This window comes from Papaver somniferum, chromosome 5 (assembly GCF_003573695.1).
Source record: "Papaver somniferum cultivar HN1 chromosome 5, ASM357369v1, whole genome shotgun sequence".
NCBI classification, from domain to species: domain Eukaryota; kingdom Viridiplantae; phylum Streptophyta; class Magnoliopsida; order Ranunculales; family Papaveraceae; genus Papaver; species Papaver somniferum.
This window is the reverse complement of record NC_039362.1, coordinates 195,608,004-195,620,868: the sequence shown is the minus strand read 5'-3', so window position 1 is coordinate 195,620,868 and position 12,865 is coordinate 195,608,004.

The window sequence follows — 12,865 nt, the reverse complement described above, 5'->3', positions numbered from 1 at the left end:
CAGGTCATTTAACTCGTATATATGACTTTCCCTGACGGTTGAGAAACTGCTATTTTCCACTAGTGAGCAGTTCCTATGGGATGAAAAAACTCAGAGTTTGTTCATTTTGCTCCCACTATGGAATGAACAAACATGAAAAATGGATGTTCAAATGAACAGATCTGTTGATTTGAACATCGAGTCGGAACATCCGGCGCGCGTCTGTTGTAAGGACGCGCGTCATCCCTACTAACGCTAGCGCTATTCATATCGACGCCCGCGTTTTCTCTATGCGTACATCGCCAGAGTCATTAACAAAAACGCCAGCGTCTGACCCAATGGCGCCAACGGCTCCATCCGAACAGCTGAAAAATTCGGTGATCCGACGGCTACATTTTTTGAACTCTATAAATACTCCTCATTTCAACTCTAAATTCACACATTCTTCTCTTCACTCTCAATTCTTGATTGAACATGTCTCGGCCCCTGTTAGTTCGGCGAGTTCCGTATGCTAAAGAAGATGATGAATCTATTTGCAGAAACTATGTTTTTTTATCTACTCATCTTGCTTCGGCAAACTATCCATGGGTGATTTTCTGGGTGGTTATTCACGATGGGTTATGCAGTGACATTCGTAATCCGAGTCGTCGTTCTATATCTGACATAGAATATCGTTTTGGTACAATTAAGAAAGAAGTAAATGAGTTTGTAGTTTTAACCATACACGTAAATCGATACCGACTGAGAGGTGAAACTAATGCTGAGATGGTGACAAGATCGTTGGCTGAACGGCGAAGATGGAAAAATGTGGCTTTTCCTTTCGTCAAATGTTTTGAAATCCTTAAGGTGTTGAACAGTTTCAACCCCTTCCTTGGTATTGTTGTTCCACCTAGTACTTCTTCTCATTAGTGAAGCTAATGTAATGTGTAGTCCGTCGTAATTTAGTGAAGCCAAAGTAAAACACTTACTTTTAAACATATGTAATTTTATTTAATTAAAGACTGTCGTACTTTTAAAATGAAAACTATAAATGTAGTGGAATTAAAAATTACAATAATATCTCTAACGTCGCTCATCTCTATCTCCCCCATTGTTATTTTCTGGAGCCAATAATTCAGAAAGTCCTGGGGATAGACCTGGGGATATACTGGCAGGCTTTGAAAAGGGTATAAAAATTATCCCCGGCCAAAAACTTGGTGGGCCCGGAGATATGTATAAAATTAAGCGCAATAAAAACGGGGGCCTACAGTAATACCGCAAGTGCACGGTCGTCAGATGTAGCTCGTGCAAGTACGGGTCGATCCACAGAGATCGGGAGTGTTTTGTAGTGTTCTAACTATTTGAGTTCCTAGATTGCTATTGGTCTTTAGAGTGGTCAATGGGCTTTGAGTACTAATGGGTTTGATAACAATAAAATGAACTGAGCTTGGGCTCAGTTGGTCTTTGAAGTGTAAATGGGCTTTGGCCTTACAGTGAACTGAACTTGGGCTCAGTGTCTTTTGAATTAGGCTTTTGGGTTAAGCCTGAATTGGATTGGGCCTTAATAATGAACTTGGGCTTTGGTCTTAAACTTAGGCTTGGGCTCAGTTGTACAAACAATAGACAGTGGGCTGGGCTTTGGAGAGGAAGCAGCAGCAGCAGCAAGAGAAAGGAAGGCAATGCAGCAGCAGCAATACTGCACAGCAGTGAGGCAACAACAGCAGAACAAGCCAAGGGAAGCAATGCAGCAGTGCAGTACTACAGGGCAGTGGAAGGGGAGCAGCACAACAACAGCAACAGGGTTGCAGCAAGAATAACAAGAACAGCAGCTGCAGCAGCAATGTAAAGGGAGGCAGCAAGAATAACAAGTAGCAGCAGCACAAGGCAGTGAAGAAAATGCACAGCAGGAGAAAATAGCAAACAAAAGCAACACAGGGCAAAAGCAAAGAACAATGCAAGATGAACCAAGGCCTAAGGCCAAGGGCAAGGATGATAGTGAAACTGAAATGGAGCAAAACTAAGGCAAGAATACAGGCAAACAAAAATGGAATGGCAAGATAATCAGCTTGCTATGAGCACTGATTTCTTCCATTGCACAATCAGCACATTGCATCCTAAGCATACAAAAGGAATGACAAGATAATCAGCTTGCTATGAGCACTGATTTCTTCCATTACTCAATCAGTTCAATGCTTCAAAGGTAACTAGCCTAGCATTCCATCAAACTAACAGTGAATTAAAAACAACAGTTGAGCTAGACATGGCACTAACATGACAAATTAAAATTAAACAGGAACACATTAAACAGGAAATTAAAACATGAAATTAACAAGAACATAACAAACATTTGAACTACTAAACAGAGAATTAAAATTGCCAAACAAGAACCCTAAAAATTAACAGTGCAATTAAAATTGGAACCAAAAAATGAAATTAAACCTAATTGGTAACTTGGCTAGTCCAAGAACAGCTTCTACACCATACCCATCTCTTCTATTTATACAAAAAATGTAAGCAGAACCCTAATTTTGAAAACCCTAATTTTTCTAGGGTTTGAAACTTCACCTAATTGACGTGACAAAACAGCTTCAAAATGTCGACCCATGCTTCTTCTTTCTTCTCTGCTCCTTCTCCATGTCTCTGTTGCGTCGAATCATAGCTATCAACCTAGTTCCTCGAGTTCACATGCCATCAGTGAGAGCCGTGAAATGGATGAACTAACTTGACAGTTAGGAGAGATGGTGGCGTCTGTGATGTCGGGGAAGAGGGTGGTTTGGCAGACATGGTGGTACGGTAGAGCAGTTGTGGAGTTGGTGGTGGTGGCAGCGAGTTGGTGGAGCAGGTGGAAGGGGAAGGCTCTGCTGTGGAGAAGTGATGGAGGAGAGGTCGACTGTTTTGGGAAGAAGGGTATTAGGTATTTGGGTATTAAGGTGTGAGGCAGGGATAAAGATTTTGATGTTTCGCGAAGCTTAGCCGTGGGATGTGGAGCTGGTAGGTAGATCGGACGGTGATGGGAGGCAAGCGAGGAGCGACCGTCGGATGAATGGATACAACGAAACGAACGGTACTTGATGGAGTTAGGTACTGTAGTGTAAGGCGGAGATATCAAACTTTGATGAACAGCAAGGGAACAACCGTTGGATTCAACTACCATCTAATCTGAAGGCTTGGAATTTCAGCGCTGTGGTGCTTGGCAGAGACTTCAGATTTTGATGCTCTATGAAGGAGCGACCATCGGATGCTTCTGAGAACTGATCTGATGGCTGAGAACGGAGGCGTTTTTGTGTGTAGAAAATGAGGTTGTGCGCACCATTCTTCGCGGCTTCCTTGCGTGATTTCTCCCGGCTTTTCACTACTTTTCTGCTCTTTTTGCTCCGCAAGTCATCCGAACTTTATTTATTACCTAAAAATGCAAAATTAATTAATAAAAATATTTATTCTTGAAAACAATGAAAATACAGAATATGGGATAAAATGTAGAATTACTGCACAAAAGATGAGTTAAATGCCAACAAAAAGGGATAAATATATACAATATTTGGCACTCATCAAATACACCCAAACCTGAATTTTACTTGTCCTCAAGTAAAACAAAACTAAGGAAATCCTAACTATACCACTGTCGCTGGTCTCTCGAATGCATTTAGCGTATGCACTAAGCCTTTTAAACCACTAAGTGTCCCTAGTGGACGAGTTGAAGTCTCGTGAAGGTTTGCTTAGAACGTACCTACAAAGTTCTAGGTCAAAATATAAGCTCAGATTCCATCAAATGTGACATGTGCAAAACAGTTAAGCTCACAGCAAAATGGAGATGTCAATCTAGCTATCGAAGGCACAATCCTAGCACTGATAACAAAAAAAGACATGTGATAAGAGTGTAAAGTGTATCTACACATGTGTAAAGAAAGATCTGAAGTCATGACTACTAATCACCAAGAGATAGTTTCTCAGGCTAAGAACTGAGGTCGAAATCTAGCTAGCTGTCCGGACTTTACGAGAATTGTGAATGAGTTGGAGGTATTTCACAATTACTCGCATTGTACATCAATGGCATACACCCTCCTTGCTTATTACAATGAAACAATAAAAGATGACTCTTTACATGACTCTTATTTACATTGACTATTCTCTTTTTATTTTTGGAACAAGAGATGATGGAATTGATAAATACTTGATTTTTTTTGTATTTTTCTGATATATATATATATATATATATATATATTTTTTTTCTTAATATATACATCGATTTTTTTTTATTTTTTTTTTTTTTGAGAACAAGGAAACAAAAAATTACATGACACTTTGCAAGAGGTAGCCCTTTTTGATGCACCCAGTTAAATTCGATGGTTGTCTTTCTTAATGTAACCTCCACCTTCTATCCCAACCAACCAAAGAACAAGCTAGTCAAGTTTCGTTCAGTATTCTAAAGTGATTGGCAATCGTAACTTCCTATCAAACACCTTGAAGATCGAGGCCATACATGTATTGGTAGATCGTGCGCGTGCAAATTTCTTATCACTATGTGAATTGTGCTAGAATCAGGGTGCCTAAATATCTAGACTAAGACTCCTAATAAAAATACATATTTGCACAAGAGTCAACATTTCAAGGTAAATGAGCTCCATTTTTATGATTTTTTCATTTTTTAATTGTTTTTTGAATTTTGATTTTTTAATTTTTTTGGAATTTTTCAATTTTTTTCAAAAAGAAGAAGGAGTTCGTTTTCAATTATGGCAAATTATCATGGTATCTACTCTATACCCCCAAACCTAAACTAAACATTGTCCTCAATGTTTCAAAATATGGAAAGAATTAAAATGCAACATATGGAAAGGGACATGCTGAGTAGAGTAAAAGGAGAGAGAATACCCGATTTCGGCGAGAGCAGAATTAAAACTCCGTTATTCAAGGCAAAAATCCAACATATTTCAGCCGAGATCATATTGGATTAGCAAAATATATACAAAAGGAACAAAAGGGTTTTAAGAAATTGTATCTACTGGATTATATACAAAAATTCACCATACACTAACAATCTAAAGAGTTGAGGATCAACCCAAAAGAAAAAGTGTAGAGACATAGAAAGTTTCAAAACACTAAAATTGGACTTAAATGGGAGTGAGAGCGAAAAACCGAATGAATTACCCCTAAACCAAAATTTTTCAACAGGTTCACTTTTAAGCACAAAATCTTTTAATTTTAGGGGTTCAGGATTCAAAAGGTCTAACTCATAATGGACTGTTTTCGGGATGGGCAAAGAAATGCATTCCAACTGTGGCTCTTTAAAAGTGTTATATTTTGAAGCAAAATAGTCCAAGAGGACTTGGGAGGCACACAGTTCCAAACCTAGGTTAGGAATTTTCAGAAAAATTGGTTTTACAATATGGTACCAAACCAAATCGGTTGGGTGGAAGGCCATCAGATTGTGACTTGGTGTAGAAGAATAGGATATCATTATCAACAATCAAAATCTCCTAAATCATTACCATGTCACATTCATGCTCACAATCATTCACAAATTGGCAAGATCACAATCAGAATTATCAACATCATCAACAGATTTATTCTCGTGTATCGGCACATCAGGGGAAACATCACATGGATACTAGAAGAACTATCATGCATTAAGGTAGGGGCAGAGAAGCCTAATGTATTTGAACCCAAAGGTTCCAAACATTTTCAGTATAGACATGTTCTTCTAACATAACATCATACTCATCATCATCATCATGATAGGATTTTGCAATCTAGGATAATTTTCAATCCTAAGGTCGGAGCTATTACAAGAATATAAAACTCTAATTCATGGGGTGACTATCATGTGGTGTTGTTCCTGTTTCCCTAACGGATTCCATTGATGGTTTTTCTCTGCAACTTCGGCTAAAAATTCCATGCATCATCCACAGATTTATCAATAAACTCACCATTACACATAGACAACCATGGTTCGAGATTTAAAGTCTAGTCCCTCATAGAGGATGACGACAAGTCTCCATTCTCAATTCCATGGTGCGGACATTCACTCAACAAATCATTTAAAACGTTCAAAATAGTGAAAAACAGTTTTCCTCATCCAATTGGACAAACAATTGATACTTTGACGATAGAGATTTATGGATAGCGTGGTCCTATGTTGTGGAAAGAATTTTTTGAAAAAAGATCTGTGAGTTGGTCCAAGTGTGATTGATTGTGGTCTCAAACCGTAAAACCATGTTTTTGGCCCTTTCTTTTAAAGAAAATGTAAACAAACGCAATTTCCGAGAGTCTTCGGAACATATGATCAGGTTGCATAGTCCGACAAATTTGTTCAAACTCTCTTACATGAGTATAGGGGTTCTCAGAATCGAACCCTCGAAATATAGGAAGTATTTGTATCATGCTTGCATTTATTTTAAAAGGGTTATTGGTTTGAGGTAATACAATACATGATAATGGAATTTTTATTGACGGATACATGTATTCATGGAGAGCATGAGGTTGGCGCATTTTGAAAGACACAAAGCCCACTATTTGGTTTTAATGGGTTTTCAAAAATTTGGTTTTTGATGGGTTTGGATTTTTGGGAAAAATTTGGTTTTGGTGGGATATAAAAGAAATTTGGTTTAAAATTGGGAGCAAGATTTTTTTTTTTTTTTTTTTTTTTTTTTTTTAATGGGAGAAAAGTAAAGTAATTTTTTTTTTTTTTTTTTTTAAAAAAAAGAAAATAAAATTTGGCTTTTGAATGGGAGCAAGCCCACTGTTTGTCCTCTAATGGAATGGAAGGCTGCGGCTCACGAAACACTAAGTTTTAACTTTGAAAGTTGAATTTGGCCCAGTTGGTTAAGGCCCGACGTTTGTTTTAAAACTTTGGTTTCGAGGTCTACTCTTGAGTGGAAGCAAGCCCACAATCGGTTATAAGCTCAGCTGGGTTTAAACCCAGAATACAAAATACAAGTCCAATGGAAGAATTTAAACAAGCCCACACAAAATAAATACAAGCCCACAAATTAAACAAACAAGCCCTCAAATAAATTATTACAAACCCAACAGAAAATAAGAGAAGCCCAAAAATTGGCTTTAATATTACATGCCCACAATTAAAGAAATTTGGAAGCCCACAGGTTGGGTTCTCTTAATGGAATGGGTTTAGGCTTACCTTTTTAGCACAGCCCAACTGCTCTGATATTGTTGCAAAAACCCAGTTGGGTTTTGGTTCTTTTCCTTGGTGGCGTCCCAGTAGAGAAAAAACAGGTTCAGAACAGCAGGTCCAACAGCAAATGAAGTGAAGCAGATGCAGATGCAAATGCTATGAAATGAAATGCAAAAATAGCTAAGAAAACACACAGATAAAACACATCACCAATCCCCGGCAGCGGCGCCAAAAACTTGGCAGGCTTTGAAAAGGGTATAAAAATTATCCCCGGCCAAAAACTTGGTGGGCCCGGAGATATGTATAAAATTAAGCGCAATAAAAACGGGGGCCTACAGTAATACCGCAAGTGCACGGTCGTCAGATGTAGCTCGTGCAAGTACGGGTCGATCCACAGAGATCGGGAGTGTTTTGTAGTGTTCTAACTATTTGAGTTCCTAAATTGCTATTGGGCTTTAGAGTGGTCAATGGGCTTTGAGTACTAATGGGTTTGATAACAATAAAATGAACTGAGCTTGGGCTCAGTTGGTCTTTGAAGTGTAAATGGGCTTTGGCCTTACAGTGAACTGAACTTGGGCTCAGTGTCTTTTGAATTAGGCTTTTGGGTTAAGCCTGAATTGGATTGGGCCTTAATAATGAACTTGGGCTTTGGTCTTAAACTTAGGCTTGGGCTCAGTTGTACAAACAATAGACAGTGGGCTGGGCTTTGGAGAGGAAGCAGCAGCAGCAAGAGAAAGGAAGGCAATGCAGCAGCAGCAATACTGCACAGCAGTGAGGCAACAACAGCAGAACAAGCCAAGGGAAGCAATGCTGCAGTGCAGTACTGCAGGGCAGTGGAAGGGGAGCAGCACAACAACAGCAACAGGGTTGCAGCAAGAATAACAAGAACAGCAGCTGCAGCAGCAATGTAAAGGGAGGCAGCAAGAATAACAAGTAGCAGCAGCACAAGGCAGTGAAGAAAATGCACAGCAGGAGAAAATAGCAAACAAAAGCAACACAGGGCAAAAGCAAAGAACAATGCAAGATGAACCAAGGCCTAAGGCCAAGGGCAAGGATGATAGTGAAACTGAAATGGAGCAAAACTAAGGCAAGAATACAGGCAAACAAAAATGGAATGGCAAGATAATCAGCTTGCTATGAGCACTGATTTCTTTCATTGCACAATCAGCACATTGCATCCTAAGCATACAAAAGGAATGGCAAGATAATCAGCTTGTTATGAGCACTGATTTCTTCCATTACTCAATCAGTTCAATGCTTCAAAGGTAACTAGCCTAGCATTCCATCAAACTAACAGTGAATTAAAAACAACAGTTGAGCTAGACATGGCACTAACATGACAAATTAAAATTAAACAGGAACACATTAAACAGGAAATTAAAACATGAAATTAACAAGAACATAACAAACATTTGAACTACTAAACAGAGAATTAAAATTGCCAAACAAGAACCCTAAAAATTAACAGTGCAAATAAAATTGGAACCAAAAAATGAAATTAAACCTAATTGGTAACTTGGCTAGTCCAAGAACAGCTTCTACACCATACCCATCTCTTCTATTTATACAAAAAATGTAAGCAGAACCCTAATTTTGAAAACCCTAATTTTTCTAGGGTTTGAAACTTCACCTAATTGACGTGACAAAACAGCTTCAAAATGTCGACCCATGCTTCTTCTTTCTTCTCTGCTCCTTCTCCATGTCTCTGTTGCGTCGAATCATAGCTATCAACCTAGTTCCTCGAGTTCACATGCCATCAGTGAGAGGCGTGAAATGGATGAACTAACTTGACAGTTAGGAGAGATGGTGGCGTCTGTGATGTCGGGGAAGAGGGTGGTTTGGCAGACATGGTGGTACGGTAGAGCAGTTGTGGAGTTGGTGGTGGTGGCAGCGAGTTGGTGGAGCAGGTGGAAGGGGAAGGCTCTGCTGTGGAGAAGTGATGGAGGAGAGGTCGACTGTTTTGGGAAGAAGGGTATTAGGTATTTGGGTATTAAGGTGTGAGGCAGGGATAAAGATTTTGATGTTTCGCGAAGCTTAGCCGTGGGATGTGGAGCTGGTAGGTAGATCGGACGGTGATGGGAGGCAAGCGAGGAGCGACCGTCGGATGAATGGATACAACGAAACGAACGATACTTGATGGAGTTAGGTACTTTAGTGTAAGGCGGAGATATCAAACTTTGATGAACAGCAAGGGAACAACCGTTGGATTCAACTACCATCTAATCTGAAGGCTTGGAATTTCAGCGCTGTGGTGCTTGGCAGAGACTTCAGATTTTGATGCTCTATGAAGGAGCGACCATCGGATGCTTCTGAGAACTGATCTGATGGCTGAGAACGGAGGCGTTTTTGTGTGTAGAAAATGAGGTTGTGCGCACCATTCTTCGCGGATTCCTTGCGTGATTTCTCCCGGCTTTTCACTACTTTTCTGCTCATTTTGCTCCGCAAGTCATCCGAACTTTATTTATTACCTAAAAATGCAAAATTAATTAATAAAAATATTTATTCTTGAAAACAATGAAAATACAGAATATGGGATAAAATGTAGAATTACTGCACAAAAGATGAGTTAAATGCCAACAAAAAGGGATAAATATATACAATATTTGGCACTCATCATATACCTGGGAAACCACCCAAAGCTAACATAGTTTGTAAATTTCTAAATGGGCATAGACCTGGATGACCTGGCTGAACAAAATTAGGCAATTGGTAAGCACTCTATGTACTCGCTGCAAGCATATAAGAGGTTTGTTGTTGTGGTGGTGTTGGTGTGTAGCATTCACTTGAGTTGTAGGGCACATTTGGGTTGTACGGCGAGAATGATGATGAAATGCGCCTAGGTTCAAGCCGATATGCCTGAGGTTGAGATACATGCACAATTTGTGGTGAAGAAGTATTGTGCTATGTTTCTCGTACAACATTGTGTTTTATATCTCGCACCACTGTTTCTTCACTTTCGTGCCAACTTGATCTGTTGTTTTCTTCGCTTTCGTGCCATGATGATCTGTTATTCCTGGTGGAATCAGAAGAATGTGACTGCTTCCCATTTGGACTTAAAGTTGGAGTCAATCCATACATTGTGTCTGTATGCCATTTGTGTACTTGTTCCAAGTGCATCGCCTCTACTTGCTGATTCATTCAATGCTAATCGTTGAGTTGAATCCGCAACTCTTCCTCACAGGCAGGGACATTGGAGTAAGGATAATCACGGTTCATACCTTGGGAAACAATAGGGATCGTTATTGGCTCACCTTGTGAAGTAATACTTTGCAGCTCCTACCGAATTTCGGGCATACTTAACGAGGATGATGAAGAAATTGCACCCTTATTAGGATAAGTTATAAAGCTTGGCTCTTCTGGAGGTGTTTGGGTAGGAACGATACTTGGATTATGGGACAAGTTTGATAACCCTGAGAAATCAAACCCATATATGTGTATGTTATGTGTCTCAATCACAGGCTTCGTAATTGATGTATACCAGTTGACATACTGCGCTTCACTAATATCCAACTGTGTATTTAGTTCATACCTCTCCCAACCGGTTCTTCTCAGACGATAAAAATCTGATGCAGAGGTTTGCATCTGTTGTAGCGGGTTAATTGCAATTGCAAATATACCTTGTATTTGGTATTGCACTCTTTCTCCCATATACCAACCCCTCGTTTTGATTCCGGACTGAAAAAAACAACTCTACGCTTAGAATAATCAACAATACTTACTCCAACATCATCACTAAACTGACGTAAACCATCTTAAGGGCGAACAACTACGTTGTTGTGGCTCCGAATCATCTGATGTAACCTGTAAACAAAACTGCAACCCAAGACGTCGTCTGTGTTCTTGTCTAAGTTGTCCTTCATATACATGTCCAACATTGGAAATCTAATTGTCCCGTATTTTAGGATTGGTTTACCAACACGGAAGTAGGTATACCACCAATACTGCAAATTACACCATAATTTTAGTATATTAAATAATCAACATTTATTCATAAAAATTATTTAAATTTAGTAATAATAATAAATTTAAAAATAATAATTTTGATATTTACCTCTATGATGCTCCAGAAACCAGTGAAGTTTTTATCGCCCATGGATGCTTTATCCAATGCACAGTACAATTCTGCTAAAATTGCAGATCCCCAGTCATAATCTGGTGCTTTGTCGAGATCTTCTAACGCTTCAAGACAACCAACATGAGAAACAGAAGTTGAGTTTAGAAAGAATGCCTGACCCAGTACCCATAAGATAAACATCCTTTCGAGTTCATCATAGTCATCTACATGTTCTGGGTCTCTGACTTTGGTTAGGAAAATCTTCAAGACCGCACATCTAATCCCACCTCCTTTTAAATTTTTATAATCTTGACGCATGTTTGTTTCCAAAAACGAGGGACAAAGCAACTCCCATTTTCTATTTGACATCTATTCGTCTTGGTTGAATGGTGGCGGGTCTCTCTTTCTACTTCCCAACAATGAAATACAAATCAAGGGGAGTAATTCCTATTACAAGTATAATATCAACTATGATTAATTCTTTTGATTATTTAATAATTATTTAGAAATTTAATTTAACATAAGTTAAAAAAAACATACCAATTTCGAAATCCAAAAAATGGAATGTGTGCGTCGTCATCCACCACCTTTCTACCACTGTTTTCGGAATTTTTTTTGTTATATTTTCTAGGATTAATTCGATAAAGCGCACGCCAAGGATATCTCTCAACCATTTCTCGGACCGCAGACGGTAGACGAACATAAACAGAATTTAATTCTGAAAATCCACCTCTCATAGTATAATACTCATCAGACCGTTCACGATGCCCCGACACATGACCTGGGACTAATAATGGAGTAGCAACAATATTTGGTGCAGCAAACTCTGCTTCTCGATTTTGAGTAAAATCTACACCTATGTGAGGCAACAGTGTCGATTCATTGTTCTGATCTTTTTTCTTCTTTATATTACTCACCGCTCTTCTCAATATGTTCATATTATATAGAAATTTTTGATTCAGAAGAGTTTTAGAAGAAGTAAATGGTAGTGGTGTGACTGCAAATGAATCAACACAACGAATTTATAAGGGTTGAAATTCGACTGTTGAAAATGTAGGCGTTGGAGAGTCGGCCGTTTTGTTTCTAACGCCCGCGTCAGCACACCGAGCACCCGTGTCGGGCCTTCCAACGCCCGCATTTTGCCTGCAAACCCATGAGTCTTTCGTTCTGTCGCGCGTTTGTTTCTCCAACGCTCAATACTTTATCATAGTGGAAAATTCAGTTTGACCATCCACGTGGCTCAACAAATATTTGAAATTGGCCATTGTCATAGGAATTGCTCTTATAATTTATCATATATTCAATATTTAGTCCATCTTATGTGTAGTGTACTATTGTTTTGTCCACCAGATCCTACAAGTTTATGGAACTCTGGTTTAGCCCCCCTGAATCCTAATTATTGGTTCCGCCATATTAATTGGGGTATGCTTATTTTGTTCCCCAACCAAGGTTGTGGGTTAAGGAGTGTCTAATATGGGAGATACAATCACTCTTATGCAGTTTGTTGGATCATCTGGAACAGAGAAACAGTCGAGTTTTCGGAGAAAAGCATAAGAGTACTGCCGAAAGTATAGATTTGATTAAGCAAACCATAATCGTATGGTCGTGTGAGTCAGATACCTTTAGTACGTAATGTAGATTCCAGCCACATATGGAGTAATTAGGAACTGCTTATGAGTATGTAGTTGAAGGTCTAAGCTTTTATAATTCTTTTTGTAACTCTT